The 10,691-nt window shown below is 43.1% G+C and overlaps 1 pseudogene; it reads left to right on the top strand.

The window, feature by feature from the left end:
* The first annotated feature begins 4,463 nt into the window (after nucleotides 1–4,463).
* LOC103235484 (small ribosomal subunit protein eS1-like) lies at nucleotides 4,464–7,538 on the top strand (annotated as a pseudogene).
* The last annotated feature ends 3,153 nt before the right edge of the window (nucleotides 7,539–10,691 follow it).

Genomic DNA, 10,691 nt, shown 5'->3' with positions numbered 1-10,691 from the left:
TTGGTTAAGCCCAGGATTCATCAGAGTCTTACAGGTTTACTGACTTACAAGCAAGAGAAACTGAGTCTGGTTAACTTAAACCAAATAATCTATTGAAAAAAGATGGAGAAGCTCATAGAAACCAAGAAAAAACCTGGAACAACTGCGCAGCTGACAGTCACTAGAGCAACTCCGGGAATCCAGATGGCAGGAACGGACCAGCATCTATTATGGTGCCGCTGCTGCGGAGAAGAACTGGCCCCAGCCATTCTCTTTGTCCCTGCTGTCATCATTGGAATTCCCAAGAGGAACGTCTGATTGCTCTAGCCCGCTCAGCCAACCAATCACACCTCTGTTGTGGCCAGGCCAGGCTGGTTGCTCAAAGAAGAATTTGTGCCATTATCAAAAGAATTGGTGGGCAATGACAAGGACGAGCTATGTCCACCCCAAAGACTCATGAGCCTTTCTCCTTGGCAGTGCCTTCCAACGTAGCATCTCTTTTTTTTTGGGGGGGGGGGGGGAGGTGGGAGGGCGAAGATGGAGTCTCGCTCTTGTTGCCCAGGCTGGAACGCAATGGCACGATCTTGGCTCACTGCAACCTCTGCCTCCCAGGTTCAAGCGATTTTCCTCCCTCAGCCTCCCGAGTAGCTGGGATTACAGGCATGTGCCACCATGCCTGGCTACTTTTTGTATTTTTAGTAGAGACGGGGTTTCTCCCTGTTGGTCAGGCTGGTCTCAAACTCCCGACCTCAGGTAATCTGCCCGCCCTTGGCCACCCAAAGCGCTGGGATTACAGGCGTGAGCCACTGCGCCTGGCCCCACCTAGCATCCTATGGACGTTACTTGGCCTATGTAGACTCAGGTATGGCTTAAATTTTTTTAATGTTAAGTCATTTTTTTTTTTTTTTTTTTTTTTTTTTTTTTTTGAGATGGAGTCTCACTCTGTCGCCCAGGCTGGAGTGCAGTGGCGCAATCTCGGCTCACTGCAAGCTTTGCCTCCTGGGTTTGCGCCATTCTCCTGCCTCAGCCTCCCATGTTGCTGGGACTACAGGCGCCCGCCATCGCGCCTGACTAATTTTTGTATTTTTAGTAGAGACGGGGTTTCACCATGTTAGCCAGGATGGTCTCGATCTCCTGACCTCGTGATCTACCCGTCTCGGCCTTCTAAAGTGCTGGGATTACAGGCGTGAGCCATTGCGCTCGACTTAAATGTTAAGTCGTTTTTAACCAGTCCTTAAAATACTGTCACCCTCCGTGACATCACCTCCCTGTCCACACAGAGAATGGACAAGGTCCAGGAGAACACAAATCTACTCCATCCATTCTGACCCCAATTCCAGTTTATGAAATTGATAAATACCTGGACTCTCTATGCAAGACTCTTTCTTGTGGCAAGTCAAGTTCTATTTTCCTGTTAACTTATTTACAATATTAAGGTTTTCTCATCTTCATTTTCGACTGTTCTTCAGTAATACTGGCCATGACTATGGGATTGCCTTATGAGTTAAGTGATGCTCTGTTCCAAGACTACTCCATGTGAGATCCTGTAACACTGCTGCTTCAGTAAAGCTGTTTTCTTCTACCTTTGGCTTGCCCTTGAATTCTTTCCTGGGCAAAGCAAAGAACTTTCCTGGGCTAAGCCCATATCTGGGGCTCACCTGCCCTGCATCAGTATTGGCATGAGGACAGACAAACTGACCAGTGGAAAAGCACATACACATACATACAGTCAACTGATTTTTGACCACAGCCACCTGTATGGCAATGAGGAAAGAAAGGATGAACTCTTTAGCCAGGCACAGTGGTATGCACCTGTAATCCCAGCTACTCGGAAGGCTGAGGTGGGAGGATCCCCTGAGCCCAGGAGCTTGAGACCAGCCTGGGCAACATAGTGCTATCCCATCTCTTAAAAAAAAAAAAAAGGAGAGAGATTATCTTTGATAAATGATGGAAATAACGGTGGGTCAGGCTGCCCTATCCTATGTGGATGGGCCTCATCCAATCCACTGAAGGCCTGAATAGAACAAAAGGTTGTGTAAGAAAAAATTCTTTCTCTCTGTGTGGTTGTCTCCAAACTGGGACATGAGTCTTCTCCTGCATCCAGACTTGGACCCAGACTGGAACTTAAACCATCAGCTCTCCTGAGTTTGGACTTCTCAGACTCTGTAATTAGGTGAGCCAATTTCTTGTAATTAATCTCTTTATAAACACACAGACACACACATTCTATTGGTCTGTTTTTCTGGATAACCCTAATACAGAATGTTACACTTCAACAAATAATTTTTTAACTAATTGTTTAAGAAAATGCGTGAATAAAAAATCTGGCCTGGCATGATGTAATCCTAGCACTTTGGGAGGCTGAGGCGGGCAGATGACCTTAGGTCAGGAGTTCAAGACCAGCCTGGCCAACATGGTGAAACCACGTCTCTACTAAAAATACAAAAATCAGCCGGGGGTGGTGGCACATGCCTGTAATCCCAGCTATTCGGGAGGCTGAGGCAGGAGAATCGCTTGAACCCGGGAGGTGGAGGTTACAGTGAGCTGAGATCATGCCACTACATTCCAGCCTGGGCAACACAGTGAGACTCCATCTCCAAAAAAAAAAAAAAAAATTCTCCAGTGACTAAGATCTATAAAAATATCATCAAATGGAAAATCTAGTGTGAAAAGGACAATAGCCAAAATTAAGACCTCAATAGATAGAGTTAACAGTCAATGCACATTGAAGAGGGGTCACTAAACTGGAAGGCAGGTGGATTAAAAAGCTGAATGGAGAGATGAGAAGGTCAGTGAACTAGAGGATAGGTCCAGACTGAAGTACAGTGAGAGGAAGAACATGGAAACTATAGACAGTAATTTAAGAGGTATGTTAAAAATGTTTAATGTTCTATCATTGGGGTTCCCAAACAAGAGGAAAGAGAGAATGAGGCCGGGCATGATGGCTCATGCCTGTAGTCCCAGAACTTTGGGAGGCAAAGGTGGGTGGATCACTTGAGGTCAGGAATTTGAGACCAGCCTGGCCAACCTGGCGAAACCCCATCTCTACTAAAAAAAAAAAAAAAAAAAATACACACACAAAAAATTACTTGGGTGTGGTGGCACATGCCTGTAATTCTAGCTCCTTGGGAGGCTGGCACATGACAATCGCTTGAATATGGAAGTCAGAGATTGTGGTGAGCTGAGATCCTGCCTCTGCACTTCAGCATGAGTGACAGAATGAGACTCTGACTCAAAAAAAAAAAAAAAAAAGAGAGAGAGAAAGAGCAAGAGAATGAATCCTAAGCAAGGTATACACAAAGAAAGCCACACCTAAGCACATCCTCATAAATACACTAAAAATCAAAAAGAAATCTTAAAAGTATCTAGAGGAAAAAAATCACATTATCTTAAAAACGAACAATATAAATGACAGCTGAGTTTTTGATAGAAAGGGTAGAAGCCAGGAGAAAATGGAATAATGTCTTCAATGTGATATTAAGACATAATTTTTGACTTCAAGTCAAAAATGGCTTTAATAATCAAAAGAGTAATAAAAAATAAGAGTGAAAAAGAAGATAATTGCTAACCTAGAACTCCATGTTCAGTGACCTGTGCTTCAGAAAGGAAGGCGAAATGAATAAATGCTTAGGCAAACAACAATTGAGAGAATTAGTTACTTGTATACCCATACTAGAAGAAATGCTAAAAGGAGTTTTTTTGTTTTTGTTTTTGTATTTTTGAGACAGGGTTTTACTCTGTTGCCCAGGCTGGAGTGCAGTGGCGTGATCCTGGCTCACAGCAACCTTGACCTCCTATGCTCAAACAATCCTCCCACCTCAGCCTTCCAAGTAGCTGGGACTTCAGGCGTGCACCACCATGCTTGGCTAATTTTTGTATTTTTTTGTTGAGATGAGGTCTTGCTATGTTACCCAGGCTGATTTTGAACTCCTGGACTCAAGTAATCCTCCCACCTTGGTTTCCCAAAGTGTGGATTTACAGGTATGAGCCAGTGTGCCCCAAAGGAGTTCTTCAAGCATGAGAAAAACCATTCCAGAGTTAAGGGCAGAAATTCAGGAAGGAATAAAGAGTAAGAGAAAGCATAAAATATATGGGTAAATCTAAGTGAACACTGGCTGCATCAAACAAAAATAATAATGACTTCTGGATTTTATATACACCTAGAATCAGAATATATGTCAATAATATCACAAAACAAGGGAAGGGACTTTACCAGAAGCAACCCTTGAAAGGAAGATCTGAGTCCAAACAATTTATTTGGGAAGTTAACCCAGATCATATCAGTATGGGACATGGGAAGTGAGGTAGGGAAGGGAAGGGAACCAATACATCGTGTATAATCCCGCCAAGTATCGCTCTGGGTACTTGAAGCTCAATTCTGCTTGGAAACCCTGGGAACGAAGGTGGAAAATGCAGCTCAGAGTTAATAGCACCTGAAGCACACAGACGCTGGGAGAGTTATACAGCAACTGTGGCCAGTGATGGGTTGAAAACTATTCCAGGGCCGGGCGCGATGGCTCAAGCCTGTAATCCCAGCACTTTGGGAGGCCGAGACAGGCGGATCACGAGGTCAGGAGATCGAGACCATCCTGGCTAACACGGTGAAACCCCGTCTCTACTAAAAAAATACAAAAAAACTAGCCGGGCGAGGTGGCGGGCGCCTGTAGTCCCAGCTACTCGGGAGGCTGAGGCAGGAGAATGGCATGAACCCGGGAGGCGGAGCTGGCAGTGAGCTGAGATCTGGCCACTGCACTCCAGCCTGGGCGACAGAGCGAGACTTCGTCTCAAAAAAAAAAAAACTATTCCAGGGAGATTTTAATTTCCCGGCACTTTTAGCCAGCTCTATACTCAGCATCCGCAGAAGCCTTTGGGCGGGGTGAGTCACCGATGCTGGGAGTTGTAAACTGAGCCAGGATGTGCAGGAATGGGAGTGCCAGGGGATTTAGATGGGGGCATAGAAGGCATCTACTGCAGGAAAAGAGGAAGTTAAAGTATTCTAAATGTATTCTTAATCATCCAGGAAGAAATAAATGTACCGACTCATATTGGCGCTAGTAAATAGAGGATGCATATTGCAATCTGCAGATTTAAATAGTAAAATAATATGTATTTGACAAGCTAGTAGAGTGGTGAAATGGAGTAATAAAAATGACTCGGCCAGGTGCAGGGACATGTGCCTGCAATCCCAGCTACTTGGGAGGCTGAGGTCGGAGGATTGCTTGAGGTCAGGAGTTTGAGACCAGACTGGGCAACATAGCAAGACCCTGCTTCTACAAGAAAAAAAGAGTAATTAAAAACAGCTGGGTACAGTGACTCATGCCTATAATCCCAATGCTTTGGGAGGTCAAAGCAGGAGGATCACTTGGGTCTAGAAGTTTGAGACTAGCCTGGGCAACATGATGAGACTTCATCTCTATAAAACATTAAAAAAATTAACCCAGCACTATGGCACATACTTGTAGTCTCAGTTATTCGGGTGACTGAGGAGAGAGAATCCCTTGAGCCTAGGAGTTCGAGACTGCAGTGAGCTATGATCACACCACTGCACTCCAGCCTGGGCTACAGAGGAGGAATTTAAAAAATAAAAATGACTTGAATAATCAAAATGAAGATAAGAGAGTTAAAACAATGAAGAAAGAAGAATGGACTGACGATAGACTTTAATCCTATGTGTCACTAATTGCATTAAATATAAAAAGATCAACTATTCCAATTAAAATACAATTATCAGATTGAATAAAAAACACAATCCAACTAAACACTGCTTACAAGAGACACACATTAAATAGAAAGAAATAGAAAAACTAAAAACAAAACTATAGGAAAATGTAGACACTGCAGACATCAACCAAAACAAAGTAGATGTGCAGCTGTAGTCAGATAAGACAGAACAAGGCTAAGACAGAAAGCATTAAGGAAGTTATGACTAGGATTAAAGAGGGGTAATGAGAAAAGAGTCAATCACGAGGAAGATACAATAATTCTAAACTTGTCTGACTTTTGGCTCTCTGAGCAGCGCCATGGTGGTCGGCAAGAACAGGCAGCAAAAAGGGAGCCAAGAAGCAAGTGGCTCATCCATTTTCCAAGAAAGATTGTGGGGCTGGGTGTGGTGGCTCACACCTGTAATCCCAGCACTTTGGGCGGCCGAGGCAGGAGTATGGTCCAAGGCCAGTAGTTTGAGACCAGCCTGGGCAACAAAGTGAGACCCTGTCTTTTAAAAAAGTAAGTAAATACATACATAAACAAACAGACAAACAAGCAGACAAATAAATAGCAGGGTGTGGTGGTGCATGCCTGTGGTCCCAACTACTTGGGAGACTGAGGTGGAAGGACCTCTCAAGCCCAGAAGGTCAAGGTTGCAGTGAGCTATGATCACAACATTGCACTCCAGCCTGAGTGATACAGGGAGACTCTGAGAAAAGGAAGGAAGACAGGAAGGCAGGAAGGCAGGCAGGAAGGAAGGGAGGGAGGGAGGGAAAGGAAAAGGAAGAGGAAGGAAGGAAGGAAGAAAGAAAGAGAGGGAGAAAGAAAGAAAGAAAGAAAGAAAGAAAGAGAGAGAGAGAGAGAGAAAGAAAGAAAGAAAGAAAGAAAGAAAGAAAGAAAGAAAGAAAGAAAGAAAGAAAGGGAGAGAGAGAGAGAAAGAAAGAAAGAAAGAGAAAGAAAGAAAGAAAGGAAGGAAGAAAAGAAAGAAGGAAGGAAGGAAAGAAAGAGAGAAAAGAAGGAAGGAAGAAAGGAAGGAAGGAAAAAGAAAGAAAGAAAGAAAGAAAGAAAGAAAGAAAGAAAGAAAGAAAGAAAGAAAGAAAGAAAGAAAGAAAGAAAGAAAGGAAGGAAGGAAGGAAAAGATTGGTATGATGTGAAAGTGTGAAAGCTCCTGTTATATCCAATATTAGAAATATTTGAAAGACACTAGTCACCAGAACTCAGTGAACCAAAATTGCATCAGATGGCCTTAAGGGTCATGTGTTTGAAGTGAGCCTTGTTGATCTGCAGAGTGATGAAGTTGCACTTAGAAAATTTAAGCTGATTACTGAAGATGTTCAGGGCAAAAACTGCCTGCCTAACTTCCAGGGCATGGATCTTACCTGTGATAAGATGTGTTCAAAGTGGCAGACCACGATTGAAGCTCATGTTGATGTCAAAACTATCAATGGTTATTTGCTTTGTGTGTTTTGTGTTGGTTTTACTAAAAAAAAAAAAATGCAACAATCAGATACGGAAGCCTTCTTATATTCAGCACCAACAGGTTTGCCAAGTCTGGAAAAAGATGATGGAAATCATGACCCAAGAGGTGCAGATGAGTGGTTTGAATGAAGTGGTCAATAAATGGATTCTGGACGGCATTAGAAAAAGATATAGGAAAGACTCGCCAATCTGTGTATCTTCCTTGTGATGTCTTCACCAGTAAAGTAAAAATGCAGAAACAGCCCAAGTTTGAATTGGGAAAACACATGGAGCTTCATGGGGAAGGCAGGAGTTCTGGAACAGCTACTGGGGATGAGGCAGGCGCTCAAGTTGAATGAGCTGATGGATAGGAACCACCGGTCCAATAATCTGTTTAAAATCTGGACCTTTTTTTTTTTTTTTTTTTTTTTTTAAGACAGGGTCTCACTCTGCTTCTCAGGCTGGAGGGCAGTGGCCCAATCATAGCTCACTGCAGCCTCAAACGCCTGGGCTCTTCCTTCCTCAGCCTCCCAAGTAGCTGGGACTACAGGTGTGTACCACCATGCCTAGCTAATTTGTGTGTGTGTGTGTGTGCATTTTTAGAATTTTTACATCTATGTTCATGGGAGAGATGGGCTAATAATTTTCTTTTCTTACAATATCCTTCTTGGTTTGGGGATAAAGGTCATTCTGTCCTCACACAAGTTGAGAGGTGCTCCCTCTTTTAGCGGTCCCTGGAAAAGCAAATATTTATCCTCCTGGAATGTTGGATAGAATCCACCAGTGAAGCCACCTGGACTTGAGTTTTCTTTGTGGGAAGGTGTTAAATCATAAATTCAATTTAAACAGTTGAGTAAATTGAGTAATGAGATTATTCAGATTTTTCTACTTTGGTAGGTTGTGTTTTTTTCTAAGTTTCATCTGAATTTTCAAATTCATTGGCGTAAGAGTGTCGTTGTCATATCCTCTTCTTATCTTTTCAACGTTTTTAAGATCTGCGGGCATAACAAAGTACCACAGATTGGGTGGCTTAAACAATGGAAATATGTTTCTTCGAAGTCCTGGAGGCTGGAAGTCCATCAGGCTGTCAGCAGGGTTGGTCTCTTCTGACGGCCTCTCTTGTTGGCTTGAAGATGGCCGTCTTCTTCCAATGTCTTCACAGAGTCTTCCCTCTGTGTGTGTCTGTGTCCTGATCTCTTCTTATATGGACACTAGTCATCTTGGATTAGGGTCCACCCTGATAATCTCATTTAATCTTAATTATCTTTTTAAAGGCCCTATTTCCATATACAATCACATTTTAAGGTAGTAGGGGCTAGGACTTCAACATGTGAATTTGGGGGGCCACAATTCAGCCCAGAACATGGGGTGACTGAATGTCTCATATGCTTTGAGTGTAAGTTGATAGAACAACTTTGGGAAATGGTTGGGCAACACGAAAGCTGAACAGACACACATTCTGTAACCTAGGGATTCAATTCCTAGGTGTATATGCAACACAAATGCACACATGCACATAAGAAGATGTAGGACAATGTTCATGGAGATGTTCATAATAGCCCAAATTGGAAACTAACCACATGTCTCATAAATAAATCTTGGGGTATTCACACAATAGAATTGTATGGAGTAGCAAAAATGAGTTATCTTCTGCTACTCCCAACATAGGTGAATCTCATGAACATAATGTGGAATGACAGGAGCCAGATATGAAAGAGGACCATCTGCACATTCCATGGAATTGCATTTATATCAGGTTTTATATCAAACAGGCAAAACTACTTCATGGTGTTTAGGGGGCGGGGAGGGTGGAGACTGGGATAGGAGTCACAAGGGGACTTCTGTTCCTTGATCTGGGTGCTAGCCTTGTGAAATTTCAGAGCTGGGCACTTATTAGTTCATTGAAAGAAAAATAAACGAGGCCGGGTGCAGTGGCTCATGCCTATAATCCCAGCATTTTGAGAGGCTGAGGTGGAAGGATTGCTTGAGACAGGAGTTCGAGATGAGCCTGGGCAATATAGTGAGAGCTCTGTCTCTAAAAAAAAAAAAAAAAAAAAAAAAAATGAAAAAATTAGCCAGGCACAGTGGCGCACACCTGTAGTCTCAGCTACTCAGGAGGCTGAGGCAGGAGGATCACTTGAGCCCAGGAGTTTGAGGCTGCAGCGAGCTATGATCATGCCCTTGTACTCCATGCTGGGCTATAGAGCAAAACCCTGTCTCAAAAAAAAAAAAAAAAAAAAAAAAAGGAAAGAAAGAGAAAAAGAGCACCTCAAACAAGCCTGATACTGATTTGCAACTCATTAAACAAGAAATGCTTTTGTCAGTACAATGCAAATATCCATCTTGTCAGGTCCTTGCCAGGCAGGTGACCAAGAGGTCAAATCAGCATGATTCTCTCCTTGCTGCTGACAGCATTTCTAATTCAGCTCCTCATCAACAGTTCTGAAAATTTCCCCCAAGGGACTGCATTTTCCATGGTCAGAGGAACATTAAATTGACTATTTTTAGAAAAAGGAGCTTTGATAAGAGACTACTTTTCATTATGGAATTGAGAAGAAATAATTCAGGAGAGAAAACAACTTGGGTAAACAAGATAGAAATAGACCCAACAAACGTACCCAGATGTGATCTTCATCCCTTAGGAATCCAAAACTAATTTACACCATGGATTCTTCTTAAGGATATGGTTTTCCTATTCCCAGCTGATTTTTTAGGAGAATTTGGGCATGAGGTGTCCCAGAGCTGGCCGAGTCTACAGTTGCCATTCCCAAGCCCCTCCCTTCTCCTCTCTCTTCCCGGATACCATGGAAACCCATAATCAAAAGCAACGCCAACAACTCCTCTTCCTTCTCCCACGGGGCAGAGCTGAGCGCTCAGAGATGCAGCTTTGGATGAAAAATGAGAGGGGGAAAAAAAAGAAAGAAAAGAAACTGAGCTCACTGGAGAGTCACCCTTGGCACTCTTAACAAGATTTGGCATCTGTGTACCTCATGTGATTCCGGGAGAATTCTGTATCAAAAACAGTTTTCTTTTGTGTGTTTGTGTGTGTGTGTGTGTGTGTGTGTGTGTTTAATGACAATCTTGGCTTGATGAATATCACAGTAATTGAAGGTGAGGATTTCCTCATATGCCAGTGCCTCTTTTTCCCTTCCCTCTAAGGAGAGCAAACTCCTGGCAGATCTCATGTGAGTTTTTGGAAATAAGTGTGGCTGTTACTAAATCCATGCACAGGAGAACACACTCTACTCTCGGGTGGATCCCACTGGCTCTTGTCTGCACGTGCTTTGGACTGAGAGGCCCCTTTTAAAAGATAATTCACTAAGCATGTCGTTTCGGTGAGTTTTACTTACATTTCAGTTACAACGAAATTCTCCCCGCAGGAACACATCTCTTGTCAAGAGAAAGGAACTTAACGTTTTCCTTTGTAGGATTGTAGCTGCCTCTGTGAGCACAAATCCTATATATAATCCTCGAAGAGAAGGTGGAGAGGAGGGGAGGAGACATTTCCAGAGGGAGTGACTGTGATTATACCTGTGGTAGGAGAAAAGAGT

This window comes from Chlorocebus sabaeus, chromosome 6, assembly GCF_047675955.1.
Source record: "Chlorocebus sabaeus isolate Y175 chromosome 6, mChlSab1.0.hap1, whole genome shotgun sequence".
NCBI classification, from domain to species: domain Eukaryota; kingdom Metazoa; phylum Chordata; class Mammalia; order Primates; family Cercopithecidae; genus Chlorocebus; species Chlorocebus sabaeus.
This window is presented reverse-complemented; position numbering and strand designations above follow the sequence as displayed.